Source organism: Rhinoderma darwinii, chromosome 9 (assembly GCF_050947455.1).
Source record: "Rhinoderma darwinii isolate aRhiDar2 chromosome 9, aRhiDar2.hap1, whole genome shotgun sequence".
Taxonomy (NCBI): domain Eukaryota; kingdom Metazoa; phylum Chordata; class Amphibia; order Anura; family Rhinodermatidae; genus Rhinoderma; species Rhinoderma darwinii.
This window is the reverse complement of record NC_134695.1, coordinates 95,129,191-95,141,242: the sequence shown is the minus strand read 5'-3', so window position 1 is coordinate 95,141,242 and position 12,052 is coordinate 95,129,191.

Genomic DNA, 12,052 nt, shown 5'->3' with positions numbered 1-12,052 from the left:
GATGCGGGGTTTAAAGTGAATGAATTGAAGACGGAGGGGTGATTAGGAGACGCTGCAGATGGCTACAACCTATAAGTGCATCTAGGGATAAAGCCACGGACGGGGGGTGTGGAGGACACTAAGGCCGGACATCTGCTCGGAGAGTGAGCTTAGCTGCCGAGTTGTACAGTTAAAAACAAATAAAAACCCTACATTAAACTCGGGCTTCGAGTTATTTTTTATTTTTAAATGATATGTATAAAGTTTTTTTTCTGACATGCCTGGAATTTTCTTTTAAGTGATTATATTCTACTCTTTGAATGGGATCACAATTTCCCATAAAAAAATCGTCCACAGAATTCTTTTTTGATAAACGCTTTACAATACCGCAAATGTCATAAAGGTCGTCTGTAATCGCTGTACGTAAACCCACCCTAAAACGTTACCATAATTCAGGCCTGCGCTGAACAGACATCATTAAAGCTGATCCTGTGTCGGTGTAATCTGGTCCCCCCCCCCAAGGAGGCAAGACAATAGTCCACCAGATCACACTTGCTGCTTAATAGCAAGTCTATCGTATTGTCTCATTTCACAGTCAATGAATAATAACACCCCCAGACCCACAAAGAATATAATGGAAAAAAAAAACTTGACAACTGCCCTCGACCCCCCCCCCTCCGCTCGCTCTAGAGGCTTGTGGACAGATGGTATGTAAAACGAGGACAAGCGAGGCAGAGAGTGACAGCTGTCAGCGAGGTTACACTGACACACGTCACCTTGCCGTCCTGGGCTTGTGTTGGTTCACTGAGATGCTCAGCCCTGGACAAAAACAGCCGAGAAAGTGACAGCAATAGTGCTGCCTGTGTGCCCCCTGTTGGCCAGAGTGGCTGACAATCATCATGTTTACTGTTCACAAGGGACTAGTGAATATGATCAAATATTTGAAAGGTTTTATTATTTAGAATTTAGTTTTTAAAACATGAACTATATATATATATATATATATATATATATATATATACACACACACACACACACACACACACACACACACAGAGAGAGAGAACGAGAGAGAAAAAAATACCGTTTATAGTTAGATGGATATATATATATATATATATATATATATATATATAAATTCAAATGAAGAGACAGCACTCATTGGTGAGAAAAGGTGATGTGTTTTATTCACCCCACAGGCAGGCAACGTTTCGATCCGTCTCAATGGGATCTTGACAAAGACAGGGTATGTGAGGGCACGTGGTAGGCCAGTCATCTGTCAGCATGTAGAGATAGCTGATAAATGATGTACTCCTAGGGGGCTGGGCAGTGGTGTAACTCCTTATGAATATTCGTAAGCAGCCATTTTGACATAATATTCAGGGGGGAATATAGTATAAGTTATAGAAAACAGCTTCCAGAGAGTGTAAATTATATTATATAGTTCTATCAATTGTAGAAACATAAAAATAATTACATTTTGGTGACAGATACTCAGATAAGTCACCGTAGAAGAAAAAATAATACTGTTCCGATCCTAAAGCAAGAAAGCTTACAGTCTGGGAGGATGATAAAGGAGTTAAAGTGCAGCTAAACATTTGACAAACTTCTGACATGTCATAGTGACATGTCAGAAGTTTGGATTGGTGGGGGTCCGAGCACGGTGACCTCCACTAGTCTCTAGAACGAAGCAGCTGAAGCATTCGTGTGAGCACTCAACTGCTTTGTGTCTGTTCGGCTTTTTACGGAAATAAATGTATCAGTGTACGGACTCAATAGAAAGTCTATGAGTCCGTACTCCGATACATCGGTTTTTAGCTTATTAGTTCTAGCGATTGGTGGGGGTCTCAGTGCTCAGACCCCCACCAATCCAAACTTCTGACATGTCACTATGACATGTCAGAAGTTTGTCAAATGTTTAGCTACACTTTAAATGGGGACAGAGAAGTATTAGCAATGTACTCACTACAGTATGTGATACACTCGCATATATACATTCCGGTCCCCCGATGAGCGGATTATGAGGTTTTAATAGATTTTTATAGTGCACAGTCTTCCTGCATGACGACACGACTGTTTGTCATGTGCATGTACTCTATGTACAAGCAGTAATATTAGTTACTGCTTGTACATAGAATACAGCGGGGCCGGTCACATGACGAAGAGTCGTGTCGGGCCGGATCCACCACATTTCGGACCCCATTGACTCTAACGGGGTCCGTGGGATTCCTGTCATGGTATCCGTTGTTTTACCAGAAAGAATAGCGCTGTATACTGTTTAGTAATTTACTGCCATCTCTGGCAAAGTCTGCAATGGATCCTTCAAACACAGATGTGAACAGAGCCTAAGAAAGTTGTCACTTTACTTCCTCTAAACAGCAATGCAGGAGAATCATGAATGTGGTGCATTACGGTGCTTCATTTTGGGTCAATGGCAACGGAATTAATGAGAAATATTGTATATTTTTTAATCCCTTTTTGTTTGATTTTACAAATCCATCTACAGGCATGTTATGCAGGGACCCACATTTTCAGTTTTGACTGACATTTTATCACATTGACAGGAAGCAAACGACAAATCTAACAACAAAGACCAAAATAGGTGGAAGGATGTAAAGGTTGGAAAGTCTGCAGATGTTTTGGTTGGCAGCTCACACCCTGTTGATTTCGGGGAATCCCTGAAATAAAAGTAAATGAAGAAGACACACCTCAATGTCTGGTTGCTGCATGGGGCTTTGTGGTTAGAACGGATGTATACAGTATATTGCACCCCACCTCTGCACGCAGTGTACCCCTCCTGTGTACTGAGGGTTTCATGGCTTGCAAAGAATTCCGTCTAAAGAAAAAGCAAAATAAATATTGCAGAAACAACCAGATCAGGATGTTGTTTAGGGTTAATAAGACCAGGGATATTAGATTGTTAGTGGCCGGAATTAATGATTCAGATTTCTGACTTTATCTACCGCCAGTGTCAAATTATTATTTTTGTCTATATAGATTCAGAGATAAGTTGGCACGGGTCCTGTAGGGATTGGTAGTTGGCACGAGGCCATCAGAGGATGGTGTGGACCCTCCGTGTTGCCAACAGATTCGACGTGGGGCTAAGTGGAGTCTAAGGGATAGATAGGTATTCACCCTTTAACCTATGTACTGAGATGTGGACTTGGCCGCTAGAATCCCCAGGTTTCTACTCCCAGGTCAGTCTCCGTTGGCAATGGCTGTCGTGAACAGAGGAGATATATTAACAGAAGACAAGATGCAGAGTCAGTAGATAGCGAAGGTCAGGGCAGGCAGTCACTTACGGTTAAAATAGCCAGAGATCAGGGCAGGCCACAGATGGTCGTCACGGTAAACAGGCACTAGGTCAGGGCAGGTGGCAGACAGAACAAGGTCAAGTTCAACCAGAGTCGGCAACAGATAATCCAATTACAAGCAGTAGAGCAGTACAAGCAAGTAAGGGCAATGTGGGAAGAGTACCTTCTCTACCCAGGAAAGTTGGGTGGATTTTGAACACGAAAAGCGACAGAGAACCAGGATAAGGGTGGCGTCAGAGGAGTCCGTGTGCTGGGCGGCCAGGAGAAATGGCATGGTGCAGAGAAGACTCTGAGGACCGGTAGGTGCCCGGTGGGAGCAGGAGGCGGCAGCCAGGGAGGCGGTCATGATAAGAGTTGTAAAGAGTATTGAGAGAAGCTGCTGCCATGCAACCAATTAGTCGTACTTCTGTTGGTGGATTTTGATCTAATATCTTTGTGCCTGCTGAGGTACAGAGTCATAAGAATAATCTATCACTACATACACCCTATCTTTTCCCAACAATGTGGTATCACTTATATTTGTATTTTGTTATAATCAAGACCTGGAGAAAGGAATATACTAATGTGAACGAAGCCTTACAATTCCAATTACAAGTTCACAATATATAACAGTGAAGTCCAGGTTTGGGCTATAAGGAGTGCACATGTTAAACCCCCACTCATCTAACACAAATAACTACACAACAACAATATTATGGCAAATAAATTTGTGGCACTAGCCACTCCTTATTTAAAACACATTATACAGCTCAGTTGGGTAAACCCGACCGATTGCGGCACCTCACGTGATGGACCGGGGAGCCGCCTGTTCCGACCCTCCCAATGACTAGTGCACCTCCACTGGCTCCCCCCGAGCAACCGCTGGCTACCATGACCAACCTTCATAGTTGCCCAAGTCCGCCCGAACCGGGGACCAGCCGTCTAGATTGTGTCCCCCCCACAGACAAGAAACCCAGCCGTGTAGCTTGTGGTTATTTCGCCGTGACCCAGAGCTACCGACTCCATGTGTGGGAAGTGCCGCAATCCCGCCTTACAACACAGAACATTACAACAAAACTTATAAGGGCTGTAAACGGAAGAAAAATTAGCCTGCTCTCCCTCACATTACCTGCCTTAAATCCTCCTAAACTAAACTCCTTACCCAATTAACTTTACTCCCTCCCTAATTTCCTCACCCAATTACCTTACACCTACCTTCAGGTCCAAAACCATCCCCTAGTGTTCCTTTACCTCCCCCTTAGACTACCTGACACCACGAGCCATATGGCCAGCTCCATTTTGCACTGCAAAATACCCTTAACCTGCATTATCCCTATCCCTACCAAACTATCTAAGGCTGCCCACTACAACCCCTTTCTTCCTGGGGACCACATGGACCTCCTTATGGTTCCTTACGGGCATTTTGCCAGTTCGTCATTCTGAACTGTACACTGACAGGGGCTGCAGCACACAATGTGATACTGTGGGTCAAAGAAGCCGATAGCCAAAGTACTGTTTATAGCCTTCTAAAATGGTTGTTGTGCAATACAATGGCCCAAGGTATCGTGGGAGTCAGATCCCGAAACAAAACATGTGCCAACCAACCACTTTTGAATTCTCATATCCCATCCAAGTCTTCCAGAAACTGTTCTACTGCTTGTCCTGATGGCTGGGGGACCTGGAGTGCAATTAGTTATATCTCCCTCTATCTTGAAGGAGGCATTGCAAGTAGAGTTACTTTCTAGCGTAATTGGATTGAAAAATGTGGCACTCAAAGCCCCTCCTACCCGCCACTTTTTATGCCACAACGTGCAACTGATTTAGTACAGTTTCCCCTCCAATGTCCTCTTCAGATAAGTGTCCGTGAACAACGGAAGGTACAACTGCTGTACTCCGCTACAGAAATGATAAACTAACACAGAGAAGTGTTAGTAAATACGTCCCTCAGTCTCCCTGTCTGCAAAGGATGCTGCTTGGTGCTGGGAAGCATGTGGTGGTCATATAAAGGTGGCCTGTGGCTGCCAAATAAGGTTGGGCTTTGGCTGACACTATAAGGGGCAGCTGTGGCTGTCACTATAAGGGAGAGGAGCTCTGGCTGTCACAGTATAGGGATCGTTCCTGTAAGGAGGCCTTGTAGCTGGCCATCTTACAGGGGTAGAAAAGCATCCAGAAAAGTGGTAAATAACTAATATGCTGTGAAGTGCTGTACTATTAGTGCCAGCCAAACGTTTGGTGACATGAATCCTGCCAGTCAATAAAGCCTCCCTTCATGTTTCATGGACAAGCAGATATCAATTGCCTTTACATAAGGTTTTTACCGGAATAGCAGCAGTAGAATAATTTCACGCGGAAATTTTCTGCAGCATTTTCATAGAAATGAGAACCAAATGGCAAATCTGAACCAATCGTGTGGATTTTGTTGTAGATGTAGAATCGGATTCTGATCATTTAAATAAAAGACAGTATGATCACTTTACCAATCCCCTGGCGCTCCCGCAGTGACGCTTCCCTGGTCTTCTGTTTTCCTGTACAGTGACGACGTTACAACTTTATATGTGGTGACCGCTACAGCTTGTGCCGTCGCTGGAGGACAGTAAACAGAGACCGGCGGGGGACCATGGAAGCTACACCGCAGGAGCTTTTTTTTTTACAATTATCTGCAACTGTGGATGTTTCTGTGGATCCGACCAACAACACTAGGATTTGATTGAGGATTTCTTCATATATATATATATAAAAGCATCCTCTTTATCATTACAACCAAGAAAATGAATAATTTTTTTTTTATGGTGTGAAATGGAATGACGAATGATGAACCCGTGCTTATTCCGCGACAGAAATTAAAATGTTGCGTATACCAAAATCTGTACCACAGGTCAATTTCTGCATGGAAAATTTCCACAGCATTTGGATGAAATTTGTTAAAATCTCATCTACTTGCTTGCTACTGTATTTTGCTACGTTTTTTCCAAGAGCAAATATGATGGAAAATTTTCAGCATTTCAGTCCCATGTGAATTCACACTTTAGAGTCTGAATGTTGGCCCAGGAGCATTTAAACTCCGTCCTGCCTTTCTGTTCGCAGACTAAAAGCTCTTTTTTGACAATCTGCCGTATGGATCCATCGTAATATCTTTAAAAAAAATAAGTCATTGCCTTATTCTCCTGCAATGTCAGCAGACCAGCTCCACCTATGACAAAGGATTTCTAAATTCCACAGCCTGGGCATGTTAAGATAATGCAGCGACAGACTAGAAAGAAGACTTGTAAAGCCAGGAGAGAATAGACTAAAATGGGGTCATGTTTGGGGACTGCAGTTCTTGTCACCACAGCATGGGTTAATGTCAACCTGTCACATGAATATTACAAAAATACAGTCCCGAGGGACCTCACTCTACAGTCTACTAGAGGGGGGCACCAATTACGGGTTAACACCCACTCCAGAGACCGGGACAACTTGTCAATGTTCAGTGGCGAGTGGGCAATTATCACGATCCCTAGACAGCAATGCCCACAGGCTGGAGAGAGGGGGGAGCTTGGTGTGATCGAGGAATAAGTACCAAAAAAACCACCCCCAAAACAACACATATTGAAACCATTTGTGACTGTGCCTACCAAAATGTAGCTTTTTGGCACGGCCGCCTCTGACAAATTAGTTATGATTAGATAAGAAAACTATTGATAAAAAGCCACACATTGCCCAATTTAATGAGGGGGACGTCTACTAATTGCGACACCTTCTAACAGCGAAGTAATAGTCATTTTTATGGGTTAAGACTAAAAGTATTTTGTAAACACAAAATTCATTATGTGATTTTAATGTTCATTTCGTAACCACAAAATATATATTTTTCGATAATTTCTTTTAAATTATTTTTACATATTAATTTTGCAAGGATAAACCACTTTTTTTGCTACAAAAAGTATTCAATATAGGATCTCGTGAACTGACGGGCTGTAGCGGTAGTAAAGCTAGTTCAGAGTCCACCATCATTGTACGAAACGGTCAACTGATAACAGAGAATGTGGGTTTATTCTGATTTCAGACATTGTGCGAGTTATTTCTCACCAGAGCAACAAATCTTTCTACTAAATATCTCCATTCTAAGCAACTAATAAACAATAATAAGACATTTCTTTAGAAAATGAACTCATATGGCTTTTATAAAGTCTCCTACTGCCAGTCTTTATGTGAAATAATTTGCAAGAAAATAATACAAATAATTGTGAAGTTCATACAATACATTTTTCTGGCTGGATCCCAAAGCCTAGACGTACAGTGAAAACTGTCTAAATTGTATTATTTGGTGTATCCAGGTATTATGATTACATTGGTGCAATAGAAGAGCCAAGTCATAAAAGAGCGATCAGATATAACGTTATATATAACATCGGGTGATATCACAGGTAATATACCTGTACATTACTTTAAAAGGGTTATCCACTGTGGAAAATCAGATTTTGTTAGAAGGATTTCCTGACCATAAGCTGATCACAGTGTAGGAAAAACTGGGACCCTCAGCGATCAACTGTAAACTGTGAGGGAACCTGGCAGCAAGTGTTTAATTTCCCTGCAGCGCCACCACAGGGGAAGGGAAGCATTACACAGTTCCCATTGAGTCAATGGGTGGTCCATGTAATGCATGGGTCCTCCAGAGCAATAGACGTTGTTTGCAGGATGATTGTAGTAGTTGCTCTCCACTCTAGCAAAAAACAAAAATAGTCGTCCCCCCCCCCCTATAATAACACAAAATTCTGTAATGAGGTATTTAAAAATGGGTTTTCTAAAGCAGGCAACGACTTTATATATAAGACATTGATCTATTCAAAAATAAATTGAGGGGAGCTCTGTAATGGGTACAACCGTTTTACAGTAGAATACAATAATGATGGGTTACGTTATTTTTAAGCTTTATGTTTGGGGCATAGAGAAGGGCTGCTGGCCGTGTCTCTGGAGTCTAAGGCTTTGTTCTTAGGCTCCATCACAGGCTCCGTCATATCTGACAGGAAAAATAGCGCTCTGGAGACCATTAAGCACCAATGGTAATGAGTTGTATGGCGGATCAAGCACTAGAAAATTAGCGATGTGTGCTAAGTCAGTCAACGGGGTCCATCAGTCCCCATTAAACTGGATGTGATAGATCCATCGTCCATACGACGCATTACCACCGGCGCAAGATGGACACCCTTGACTGACATAGCATACGGCGCTATTTTTCGTGTCATATATGACGGAATCTGCGACAGAGTCTCCAAACAGAGCCTTCAAAGTCACGGCCAGCAGCCCTTCTCACCACCCTAAACATTCTAATGAAGCTTGAAAATAATCGCGCCAGGCATTGTATTGTATTATATTGAAAAGTGGTGGCACCCATTATATATTTGAAGAAACCAGAAAGCAGATGTGAACTGAGTCTATGTGGAGCCTGTGAAGGTTTATATGGGAAACGTTAAAAAAAACAACCTTTATCCCTTCAAAATTCACAAAAATCAGGACATAGGTTATCTTTAGTATATTTTTTTTTTTTTTTAGAGGATTAAGGCACATCATATCGTTTGGGACAGCCATGGTATCTGGATGAATTAGACAGGAAGCACTGTACCCAGAGAACCCCTACTACCAAGGAGGCCCATTAAATACTAAGCCTTCCCCTGTTCAACCGGCCTATTTTCCTTGCAGGACCATGCTCCTTCCAATCTAAGGTCCAAACCTTCATTTCCACCTCAGAAATAGGTACAACTGGTGGACGGCATGTAGTATAAATATTCTTTATATACCTCACATTGTCAATAATAAATTTAGATGGAATTAAATCTGGTTTGCTGATAGAAAGAACTAAATATGGCCTAGTGGTTGGGGGTAATTAGAACAGACTACAATAATGAAGGTTCAAAACGGCAGATTTGCTTTTCTACATATTATGCAGATTTCAGCCACTAGATGGCAGCACAAAGTTCAAAGCGTTGTATCTTCCAATAATTTTTGTAATAAGAGACAATGGAAATCTTGCAAGATTTCCTTAGTGCCTAAAAGGATATGGAAAAAGCAGACCCCATTCTTTGGCAGACCACTCTCTTCTGAGACCCATCTTGGTGTGCTGCTTTTGGTGTTAAAAACACAGATTTTTGAGGTTTTTAACAATTGAAGCGCAACTCCAAATGGCGCCTTAACAGTGACAGTAAGGGTGATCTTTATGACGTGGGCCGTGTAAACAAGCGCCGATCAATGAGACAGCTCGTTGATCGGCGCTCGTTTGCTCCTTTCGATCATGAGGGCAGCGCATCTCCGTTTATACCGGGGGATGTGCTGTAAACAACGATAATATTTTCTGATTTAAAACTATACAATCAGCCGATAAACTAGCTCGTTCATCAGCTGACCGTTGCTCTGTTTACACAGGGCAACTATTGGGAACGAGCGTTCTGTGAACGCTTGTTTACCCGATAATTGGCTGGTGTAAAAGGGCCTTAAAGAGGCTCTGTCACCAGATTTTGCAGCCCCTATCTGCTATTGCAGTAGATCGGCGCTGCAATGTAGATTACAGTAACGTTTTTATTTTTAAAAAACGAGCATTTTTGGCCAAGTTATGGCCATTTTTGTATTTATGCAAATGAGGCTTGCAAAAGTACAACTGGGCGTGTTTAAAGTAAAAGTACAAGTGGGCGTGTATTATGTGCGTACATCGGGGCGTTTTTACTACTTTTACTAGCTGGGCGTTCTGACGAGAAGTATCATCCACTTCTCTTCACAACGCCCAGCTTCTGGCAGTGCAGACACAGAGCGTGTTCTCGAGAGATCACGCTGTGACGTCACTCACAGGTCCTGCATCATGTCGGCCACATCGGCACCAGAGGCTACAGTTGATTCTGCAGCAGCATCAGCGTTTGCAGGTAAGTAGCTACATCGACTTACCTGCAAACGCCAATGCTGCTGCAGAATCATCTGTAGCCTCTGGTGCCGATGTGTCCTCGCTCGTCTGACACGATGCAGGACCTGGGGAAGTGACGTCACAGCGTGATCTGGCAGAAGCTGGGCGTTGTGAAGAGAAGTGGATGATACTTCTCGTCAGAACGCCCAGCTAGTAAAAGTATTAAAATCGCCCCGATGTACGCACCTAATACACGCCCACTTGGACTTTTACTTTAAACACGCCCACTTGGACTTTTGCAAGCCTCATTTGCATAAATACGAAAATGGTCATAACTTGGCCAAAAATGCTCGTTTTTTAAAAATAAAAACGTTACTGTAATCTACATTGCAGCGCCGATCTGCTGCAATAGCAGATAGGGGTGGCAAAATCTGGTGACAGAGCCTCTTTAAGTTGCGCAAACATCACTGTGGTCTTTTCTGCGATACTTGTGAGATCGCAACAGGGAACCACTGAAGTCAAGCCACGACCATGATTTTACCATAATCCTTGCTATTTCATGTTGCGATGTACCATGACGATGGTCCCATGAGTGGTATATGACCAACGACACAAAAAAATAATAATCAAAAGCCACTGATATACAGTATAAAAAGCAAACTGTGTGCAAATTCAACATAATACAACATACCTGATGAATATTTCGACCCCAAAAGGGATTTCGTCCCACAAAATTGCTGAGATGCTTGGGTGGTTTTTGTTGTAAAGTGGGTCAACTTTGCTTTTCAAGTAAAACCGTCATTGTGGGTACCCTATGAAGAAAGTAAGAATCCTCCTTGCTAGTAAAATGGGGAGTCAAAGTGGACTCCCCTATTGAAGTTCTCTAGTTAAACCTGACCAAAAAATGATGGATTTATGGTATGGTGGTTGTCCGCGAAGATGATGACCTGCTGTTTGAACCCTCAGCGGTCTGTGCAGGAACCGGCAACGAATATTCAATTCTACTACAGCGCCACCACAGTAGAAATGAAGCATTACACAGTTACTATTGAAATCAAGGGGCTGCCTGGGTAATTCTCGGACATGGCGGGTCCTCCAGACCAAGAGATGCTCTTTGTAGCTTCTTTCTGTTTTGGGTAAGAGATGAGGGTCCCAAACAACAGAGCCCTCTATTCCCTAACAGGGTATTTGACAATGGGCCTCTCTAAATCAGACAACCACTTTTAAGTATTTCCTTCAGGATTGTTGCTGTTCTGAAACAATGGACTTAAAGGAGGAATTCAGTCAAGATCAACCTCCAGATATGGAAACATCATTTTATTATTCTACTAATAAATCTGTTTGTTATGCAACTTATCAAACATCTAAATTCCTGAAGGAATTTTGAGGCAGATTTTTTATGCCTGCAAAAAACTCTGTGTGACCTAGGCCTTAGGCTATGTTCACACGGAGTATTTTGACGAGTTTTTTGACGCGGAAACCGCGTCACAAAACTCGTCAAAAACGGCCCGAAAATGCCTCCCACTGATTTCAATGGGAGGCGTCGGCGTCTTTTTCCCGCGAGCAGTAAAACTGCCTCGCGGGAAAAAGAAGCGACATGCCCTATCTTCGGGCGCTTCCGCCTCTGACCTCAATGGCCGCGGGCGAAAAACTCTGCGAAAATCGGCGTGCAGGGAGAGGAAAATCTGCCTCAAACTTCCAAACGGAATTTTGAGGCAGATATTCCTCCTGCAAAATACTCCGTGTGAACATAGCCTAAGGCTGCCATTAGTTACCAAAATCCTTACAATTGGGCTATGCGGATTATGGAAATACATTCAAAATGACCACCTGATGTGTTATAGATCCACGTAAGGAGATCACAATGGTGAAATGTATTATCTTAGACGATCACTGATCTGTAAGGCCCTTT